Consider the following 9,032-nt stretch of genomic DNA (forward strand, 5'->3'; position numbering starts at 1 on the left):
GCAGAAAGTCCTACCACTGTATCTTCTTCATGCACAGAAGTCTGTGGAGAAGGCATTTGTGACCAGTCCTGTGCAAGGATATGCCTAGTCGATGTGTACCCCCAGGGTCAACCAGAAAGGACTATGAAGGTGTACACCATCCTCGATGACCAGAGCAACCAATCACTTGCAAGGTCAGAACTCTTTGATTTGTTTAACATAAAGGGAGATGTTTACCCATACACCTTGGGTACATGTAGTGGAGTGACAGAGGTCTCGGGGAGAAGAGCCAGCGGACTTGTAGTAGCCTCTCTTAAGGGCAACCTTGAGATACCCTTGCCCACACTTGTTGAATGTAATCAGATACCATCCAATAGGGAAGAGATACCTACACCAGAGGCCGCTTTCCATCATCCCCACCTAAGGGCTATAGCTAACGAAATACCAGCCCTTGACAAGAGCGCAGACATCCTACTTCTGCTGGGTAGAGACATTCTTAGGGTGCACAAAATACGTCAGCAAATTAATGGACCTCATGATGCACCATTTGCCCAGCGCCTTGACTTAGGATGGGTCATCATAGGCAATGTCTGTATAGACAAGATGAAAAAGCCAACCAAGATTTCCTCATTTAAAACACACATCTTGCCAAATGGTCGCGGTACTTATTTTCATCCATGCCCACACCATTATCGGGTGAAGGAGAAACTGACTAACAGTAAGTGGCACCACGACCAACAAGACAGTACAAACACTTTCCTCTGGGATGACAGTCTTGGATCAACAGTGTTCAATACAACAAGTGACGATAACAAGTTGGCACCTGCTAGAGAAGACATTGAATTTCTCAAGGTCATGGAAAGGGAATTCACCCAAGATGACTCCAATAGCTGGGTAGCTCCCTTACCCTTCCGTTCTCCAAGAGTAAAGCTACCTAACAATAGGCAGCAAGCTACCACTAGATTCTGCTCTCTGAAACGCACTCTTGAGAGAAAACCAGTAATGAAAAAACATTTCGTAGACTTCATGCAGAAGGTATTCGATAGAGACCATGCAGAACCTGCGCCACCGGTAGGGGAAGTAGAAGAATGCTGGTACCTTCCGTCCTTTGGAGTGTATCACCCACGCAAGCCTGAACAAATCAGAGTTGTGTTTGATTCCAGTGCTCAGCATGAAGGTGTCTCTCTCAACAACCTTCTCCTCACAGGCCCTAACCTAAACAACAGCCTCATGGGCGTTCTAATTCGCTTCAGACAAGAACCCGTTGCGGTTATGGCTGACATCCAGCAGATGTTCCATTGCTTCATCGTTAAGGAAGATGACAGAAACTATCTCAGGTTCCTATGGCACAAGGACAATGATGTCAGCAAAGAGGTCATAGATTACCGGATGAAGGTACATGTCTTTGGTAACAGTCCATCACCTGCTGTAGCAATCTATGGACTGAGGAGGACAGCCCAAGAAGGTGAGAAGGAGCACGGATCGGATGCTCGGCAATTCGTCGAGAAGAACTTCTACGTAGACGACGGACTTAAATCCTTACCCACAAGCGCAGAGGTGATTGATCTCCTCACCAGAACCAAGGAAATGCTGTCTGCCGCAAACCTTAGGCTTCACAAGATTACCTCCAACAGCAAGGAAGTAATAAAGGCCTTTCCATCTGACGATCATGCAATCAACTTGCGGGACCTGGACCTCAGCTCTGAGGTTCTTCCTATACAACGCAGCCTAGGATTGCTCTGGAATATCGAACAAGATACATTTATATTTCAAGTATTAGCTCGCAACAAACCTTTCACCAAGCGTGGAGTTTTATCGGTCGTGAACAGTTTTTATGATCCTCTCGGATTCATAGCCCCCATCACTATTCAGGGCAAGATACTTCTGAGACAGCTTACTACTGAGAATATGGATTGGGATGCTCCCTTACCTGTTGAGAAACAACAAAGGTGGGAAAAATGGAAAAGGTCCTTGAAAGTATTAGAACAACTCCAAGTACCGCGTTGTTATGCTCCCAGTTCTCTTTCAGCTGCTGTCAAAAGGGAAATACACATCTTCTCTGATGCATCAATGGAAGCCATAGCCGCAGTGGCCTATCTGAAGATCTCAGGAGCCAACAATGAGCTACACTGTGGATTCGTACTAGGTAAGGCCAAACTAACCCCAAAACCTGCGCATTCCATACCAAGACTTGAACTCTGTGCAGCCGTGCTAGCAGTAGAGATCGCCGAAGTGATAAGGGATGAAATGGACGTCGCATTTGATTCATTCACCTTTTATACAGACAGTAAGGTTGTTCTCGGTTATATACACAACCAAACAAAACAATTCTACGTGTATGTAGGACACCGAGTAGAAAGGATCAGAAGTTTCTCCACCCCTAACCAGTGGCATTACATCCCTACAGAACTTAATCCAGCCGACCGGGGAACAAGAGCCGCACCAACATCAGATCTGCTAGACCACATATGGTCTTCACCTCCAAGTTTTCTATACGAAGATCCTTGTTTGTTACCTACCAATGCCATCTATGATCTGGTGGACCCTGCGTCTGACAAGGAAATCAGAGCCCTAAGTTCTACACTTTACACTTCTGTAACTTCTAAGGTGAAGCTGAAGTCACATCGCTTTGAACGTTTCTCGACATGGAGATCTCTCGTGCAAGCTATTGGCAGACTAATTCACATTGCTCAGTGTTTTGCAAAGAACGCATTGTCAAAGTGTAGTGGTTGGCATATGTGTAAAGCACACCCTACAGTCACAGAATTTGAACTTGCCCAACAAATCATCATCCAGTGTACACAGCAAGAGGTGTATCACTCAGAGATAGACAATATCTCGAAGGGCATCAGTCCGCCCAAGAGCAGCGCACTCTATAAACTCAACCCAGTAGTTGACCACCACAAATTGCTCAGAGTGGGTGGTCGGATAGAGAAATCTGATCTATGCAATAAAGAACAGAACCCCATCATCATACCAGGTGGACATTATATCGCTACCTTGCTAATCCAACACCACCATGATCAAGTGCATCACCAAGGCAGACAGTTCACTGAAGGTGCCATCAGGTCAGCCGGTTTATGGATCGTAGGAATGAAGAGAAGCATTTCCTCCGTACTCCATAAATGTGTCAAGTGTCACAAGCTAAGGGGAAGACAACAACAACAGCAAATGGCGAACCTACCAGCAGATCGGTTGAGTACCGATCCCCCTTTTACTTACGTTGGTGTGGATGTCTTTGGTCCGTGGTCCGTAGTCACACGAAGGACGCGTGGTGGCGCCGCAAATAGTAAAAGATGGGCTGTGCTGTTCACCTGTCTTAGCATTCGTGCAGTACATATTGAAGTGATTGAGTCTATGGATTCTTCCTGTTTCATCAATGCTCTTAGAAGATTCTTCTCCATTCGTGGACCAGTCAAACAGCTGAGGTCCGACTGTGGGACTAACTTCGTAGGAGCCTGCAAGGAACTACAACTAGGCAACTTCTTGCTCAACAATGGATGTACCTGGGTATTTAACCCTCCGCATTCATCTCATATGGGAGGAGCTTGGGAGCGCATGATTGGCGTTACAAGAAGAATACTTGATTCAATGTTAATGGACCACAAGTCGTCGATACTCACTCATGAAACATTGGTCACCCTTTTTGCTGAGGTTTCTGCTATCATCAACGCAAGACCACTAGTCCTGGTATCTTCAGACCCTGATTCTCCATTTATTCTTACTCCAGCCACGCTCCTCACCCAGAAAATTGGGACTGCTACTATTCCTCCAGGCAACTTTGACTGTAGTGACATTTACAGACGTCAGTGGAAACAAGTTCAACATCTCTCCAATGTGTTCTGGCACCGTTGGAAGATGGAGTATCTACACACCCTTCAAAGTCGTCAGAAGTGGCAGACTCCAAAACCCAATCTCCAGGTTGGTGATCTTGTTCTTCTGAAAGACAAAGAGGTTCACCGGAACGAATGGCCCATGGGTCTCGTCACCAAGGTCATCCCTAGCCACGATGGGAAAATTCGAAAAGTGGAAGTCAAAGTGACAAAAGGAGGCACTGTAAGAGTTTTCTTCCGTCCAATCAGTGAACTAGTACTTCTTCTTCCAAGGAAGGAAGTCAGCTAAGGAAGCTTGAAGAAGTCCACCTGTGGATTACCTTTGCCACAACAGTTGATTTGTTCATTTATTATTGCTGTTGCATTTGTTTACTTGTTTTTTAAGTTAAACAAGAATTTCTGGACTTTGAAGGACATTATGTCAAAACAGTATTCAGTGAAATCTAAAGATTTCAGACGGGGAGTGTCATGTCTCATCTACCTGACTCTATTCATTGACATGTATAACCTGTACTGTATCTGTAAGTGCTTGCCTTCTTTAGTTTGTCCCTCCTGGTTCTCTGTACCCCCCTGTGTTGCATAACCCCTCCCTTTCCTCCTGCTGGGGAGTTTCCTGTCTATAGCTTATGTGTTAGGTCTCTACTCTGTGCTCTGGCTAACCATCACTCTTTTTACCTACTGCTGAATGTGCATTATACAAGATTTCTACCTGAATAAACCCTGGAATCTTCTCACATGCCTCTGCAGTCGAGTTGGATGCTGTCTGACAACATATATTTGGTGTGAGTACTGGTTCATAACTACAAGAAAAGTTACTTCAGCCGATACGCTTACAGCCATGTTATTGAGTCAGAATAAGAACGCTTTTCATATATGTCCAATTCACCCTATCAAACATCTTTTGTGTGTCTGTGCTGACAAAGGCTAGGGGAATATGGTGGGTTTGGGCGTAGCGAGCTGCATGTTGTAGTCTATGACAATTGTCTTTATCCTCTCTCCCCCTCACAAATCCCGCCTGCTCCTCGCTGACCAAAGATGGGATGAAGTTTTCAAGCCTTTTCGCTAAAAGTTTCGCCCACAGTTTTACATCGAAATGTTTAAGCGAAATGGGCCTATAATTACCACAGAGTGTAGGATCCTTATTGTCTTTGGGAATAAGAGTAATATGGGCCTCCTGCGCTTGTCTAGGAAGTTCGCTACCCTTCAAGAGTGCGTTAAAGAGGTCCGTTAATCTTGGGGTTAAGACTGTTTGGAAGGTCTTATAATAAACCCTAGTAAGTCCGTCGGGGCCCGGACTTTTGTTAGGTGGGCATGTGATTATTAGGTCTTTCACTTCCTCCTGGGTAACCAGTGAGAGCAGCGAATTTGCCTCTTGTTGGTCTAGTTTGTGTATCTTTAATTTTTGGAAGAACCTATCGATTTGTTCTTTTGGATTTGAAGTTTCCTCCCTAGTGGGGGGTTTTGTATGTTGTATAGTTCTTTGTAAAACAGCTGGAACTCCTTAGCTATTTCCTCAGAGGATGTAACCAGCTTTCCTGACGAAGTTTTAATGGTTCTAATTGTATTCCTGGTACGTGTCTTTTTAATTAATGACGTCATAAATTTACTGCCTCTATTTCCTTGCGCATAAACTACATGCTTCATATAGAGATTCTTTTTATTAAATTTTGATTTGAGGCAAAGTTTTAATTCTTTTCATAGATTTTCTAGTTTCTCTAGGTTACCCAGAGTCTGTGAGAGTTTGACAGATTGTTCGAGTTTGGCTATCTGTGAAAGCCTATCGTCTATCTCTTTCTGTAGCTTTTTCTTAACCCTGGTACCTGGGGCTATTAGTAGGCCTCTCACATAGGCTTTGTGGGCCTCCCGGACTGTGGGAGTGCCGACCTCTCCATCCGAGTTGAATAGGAAGTATTCCTTGATGGCTTTAGCGAGGTTTAGATTCTCATCCCTTGAGTCCAGTAATGAGGGGTTGAGTCTCCATCTCCATTCTTTAAAGATTACCTGGAGGGTCTGAGTAGGATATGTATGGGAGCATGGTCAGAGATGGTCAGAGGATCTATCATGGCTCTGTTTATGAACTCCAAAAGCCCTCCGGAGATGAACAGGTAGTCCAATCTCTGGAAGGAGGAGTGGACCGGAGAGAAAAAGGTAAAATCTTTCGTGGAGGGATGAAGAAGTCGCCAGACGTCCACTACTCCTAGTTCTTGTAAATCCCGGTTAAGTTTCCTTAATTTGATCTGGGAGATCTGAGACCGGCCAACAGATGAGTCAAGCAGGGGATTAAGGACGACATTGAGATCTCCTCCCAGAATTATGTGGCCTATTGCAAATTGTTTCAGTATATCAAATTGTTTAGGTAACCACGCGACCTGATCAGTATTTGGTGCATATATGTTTGCTATGGTAATTTTTACGTTGTCCAGAGAGGCCTTCAGAAAAAGTATTCCCCCCTCTCCGTCCGAGTATTGGGATTCACAAGTAAAATTAGTCGTTTTGTGGAAGAATGTGGAGACTCCTTTAGATGTCGAGGAAGGGTGGGAATTATGATAGCATTGGAGGTATTGTCTGCCTGGCAACCCGAAGCACCTGTCCCCCCTGAAATGCATCTCCTGCAGGAAGACGATTTTGGAGTTGTACCTTTTTAGCAATAGTGCTATGTTATGGCATTTCAACGGCGAGTTGAGGCCCTTGACATTAAATGATGTATTGCGTAGATCTCCCATGACTCGTAGTGTTTATGGAAGTGAGGCAGTATCTGAAAAAAGAAAGTATTGTTAATTGACAATAATACTTTTGCGCTGAGCACTTGGTACCCCCACCTGAGGGTCGGGAGAGGGGGATGGGTGAGGAAGGGTGAGGAAAATGGGGATGGGGAGGTTAAAGGAATGTAAACGAGCGTTAGAAGGTACAAGCAGTAATAGACTTAAACGTTCTGTGCCCTGTAGAAGGAGAGGCCAGGTGTGCTCCTGGACTTCCTTCAGAGGGGATAAGTATACCTCTATCGGTACTGTACGCAGCAGCCGACAGAGAGATGAAATAACAATTAAAGTTAACAATAGCCTGCCCTGGCAGGCGCTCATCAGGACCGTTTAATCCTGCAGGGGGAATTACCTTTATTCTCAATTGGGGAACCATCAGAGCCACCCCTCAGGCTAAAGTGTGGGGGGCATGTGATGTATGCCTTGCTCCACTGGCATTCCAAACAACCTGCCAGTTCTCCTCTCCCAGCCCCATACAACAGGGTACGGGTAGTACTGGGGGGGGGGGGGGGGCAGCTCTCTCCCAGCCAAGAAAAACAGTAATTAACAGTAGGTGCAGACCAAGGCAACGGGAAGATTTCAAACGCATAACATTGTCTGCGGTAGGAAGAGAATGGGGCAATCACACCATAGTAAGTGGTCTGTCAGGAACAAAATTGTCCTTCAAGTGTCCCTTTCTCCAAGCTCTTCTCTTGGTTTTTTCTTTTTGTTTTTTGGAGATTTGGAGTTGCTCACTAGTTGCCAGTTTTCTTGTGGGGCCAACCTGGGGAACTTAGGCAAGTCCGGTAAAGGTAGCCATCCCTGGAGCTGAATGGGCTCGAACTTGCTCCAGTTTCTCTATCTTTTTTTTAAAAGTGGGGTGCCCAGAACTGGACCCAGTATTCCAAATGAGGTCTGACTAAGGAAGAGTAGAGGGGGATAATAACCTCATGTGATCTAGACTCTATGCCTCTCTTAATACATTCCAGAATTGTGTTTGCCTTTTTGGCTGCTGCATCACATTGTTGGCTCCTGTTCAGTCTATGATCTATTAGTATACCCAAGTCTTTTTCACATGTGCTGCTTAGCCCAATTACTCCCATCCTGTATGTGCTTTTTTCATTTTCCTTGCCCAGATGCAGGACTTTGCATTTCTCCTTGTTGACTATCATTCTGTTAGTCGCCGCCCACTGTTCAAGCTTTTCTAGATGATTTTGAATTCTCTCTCTCTTACTTAGTGTTAGCTATCTTTCCCTTCAAAAACTGAAAAACAAACTGATTTTCATTCGGTCGCTGCTAGCATTTACACTGAACAATCACAAGTAGTATAGAGTACACATGTTATGTCAAACTGAAAAGTGACAGTTGCCCCACCCCCTTTGACATTTGATGTCTCTTCCCCTTTTAACATCTCTTTGGCCCTCACATTTTTGTTAAAACTAGGCATCCTTCTCTGTCTGGTGGCCCCCACCCTCGCATTCCAGTGAATGTGCCGTACCAGGGCCCCTTCTGCGAATTGCGGCCCCCCACCATTGCATCAGCGTGTCTCAGGATCATAAAGACTTTTAGTATATTTATAGCCTGGATTGCTATTATGCAGCTTTTTTTCCAATTCCCCTTATGATAATATGTAGAACGCATCTCCAGCCCTAGTAAGTTTTTATGTATAGCCCTGACAGAGCTGTTATTATAGAGAACACACAGTAGCCAAAAAATGCAAAGTTTTATAAAAAGCTTTATTGAGCTCACAAGGCAATGTGAATACATAACGACGTGCGATAAAAAATACGAATGATAGAGTTATTACATAAATGAATACAGTATATGCGAAAAATATAAAAAAATTGGCTTATAGAATTATTTATTATATAGCTATGTATAACAGTGTATAATGTTAACAGATATATAGTCACATTTGTACAAGCATTTACAAACTTAACCACACCATGGGAAACATCTGTGTTGACCGCTTTTTAGGCAGCAAGCTCCTTTGTGGTATTCCGACTGTCGTAGTGCTGAAAGTCCGTTTTTTGTTTTGCAGGTTATTGGGTGCAAAACCAGGGGCCGATGCTGTTTTCATACTCTGGAGAACTTCTCTAGTACCTTGGTGGCCAATGACCATAGAAGGTATAATAATCTTAGCCAACGAGCGTGTAAAAACATCCCAGCCCAGAGGGGGATTTTTCTTGGTAGCACTCTGGCTCTGCGTGACATGATGGATCAAGTCCAGTATGTTCGCGCCACCAGGGCAATAGTCCTTCAACTTAAAGTTTAAAGGGGTTGTCCCGCGGCAGCAAGTGGGTCTATACACTTCTGTATGGCCATATTAATGCACTTTGTAATGTACATTGTGCATTAATTATGAGCCATACAGAAGTTATCAAAAGTTTTTCACTTACCTGCTCCGTTGCTGGCGTCCTCGTCTCCATGGTGCCGACTAATTTTCGGCCTCCGATGGCCAAATTAGCCGCGCTTGCGCAGT

The sequence above is a fragment of the Eleutherodactylus coqui genome, chromosome 12, assembly GCF_035609145.1.
Source record: "Eleutherodactylus coqui strain aEleCoq1 chromosome 12, aEleCoq1.hap1, whole genome shotgun sequence".
NCBI classification, from domain to species: domain Eukaryota; kingdom Metazoa; phylum Chordata; class Amphibia; order Anura; family Eleutherodactylidae; genus Eleutherodactylus; species Eleutherodactylus coqui.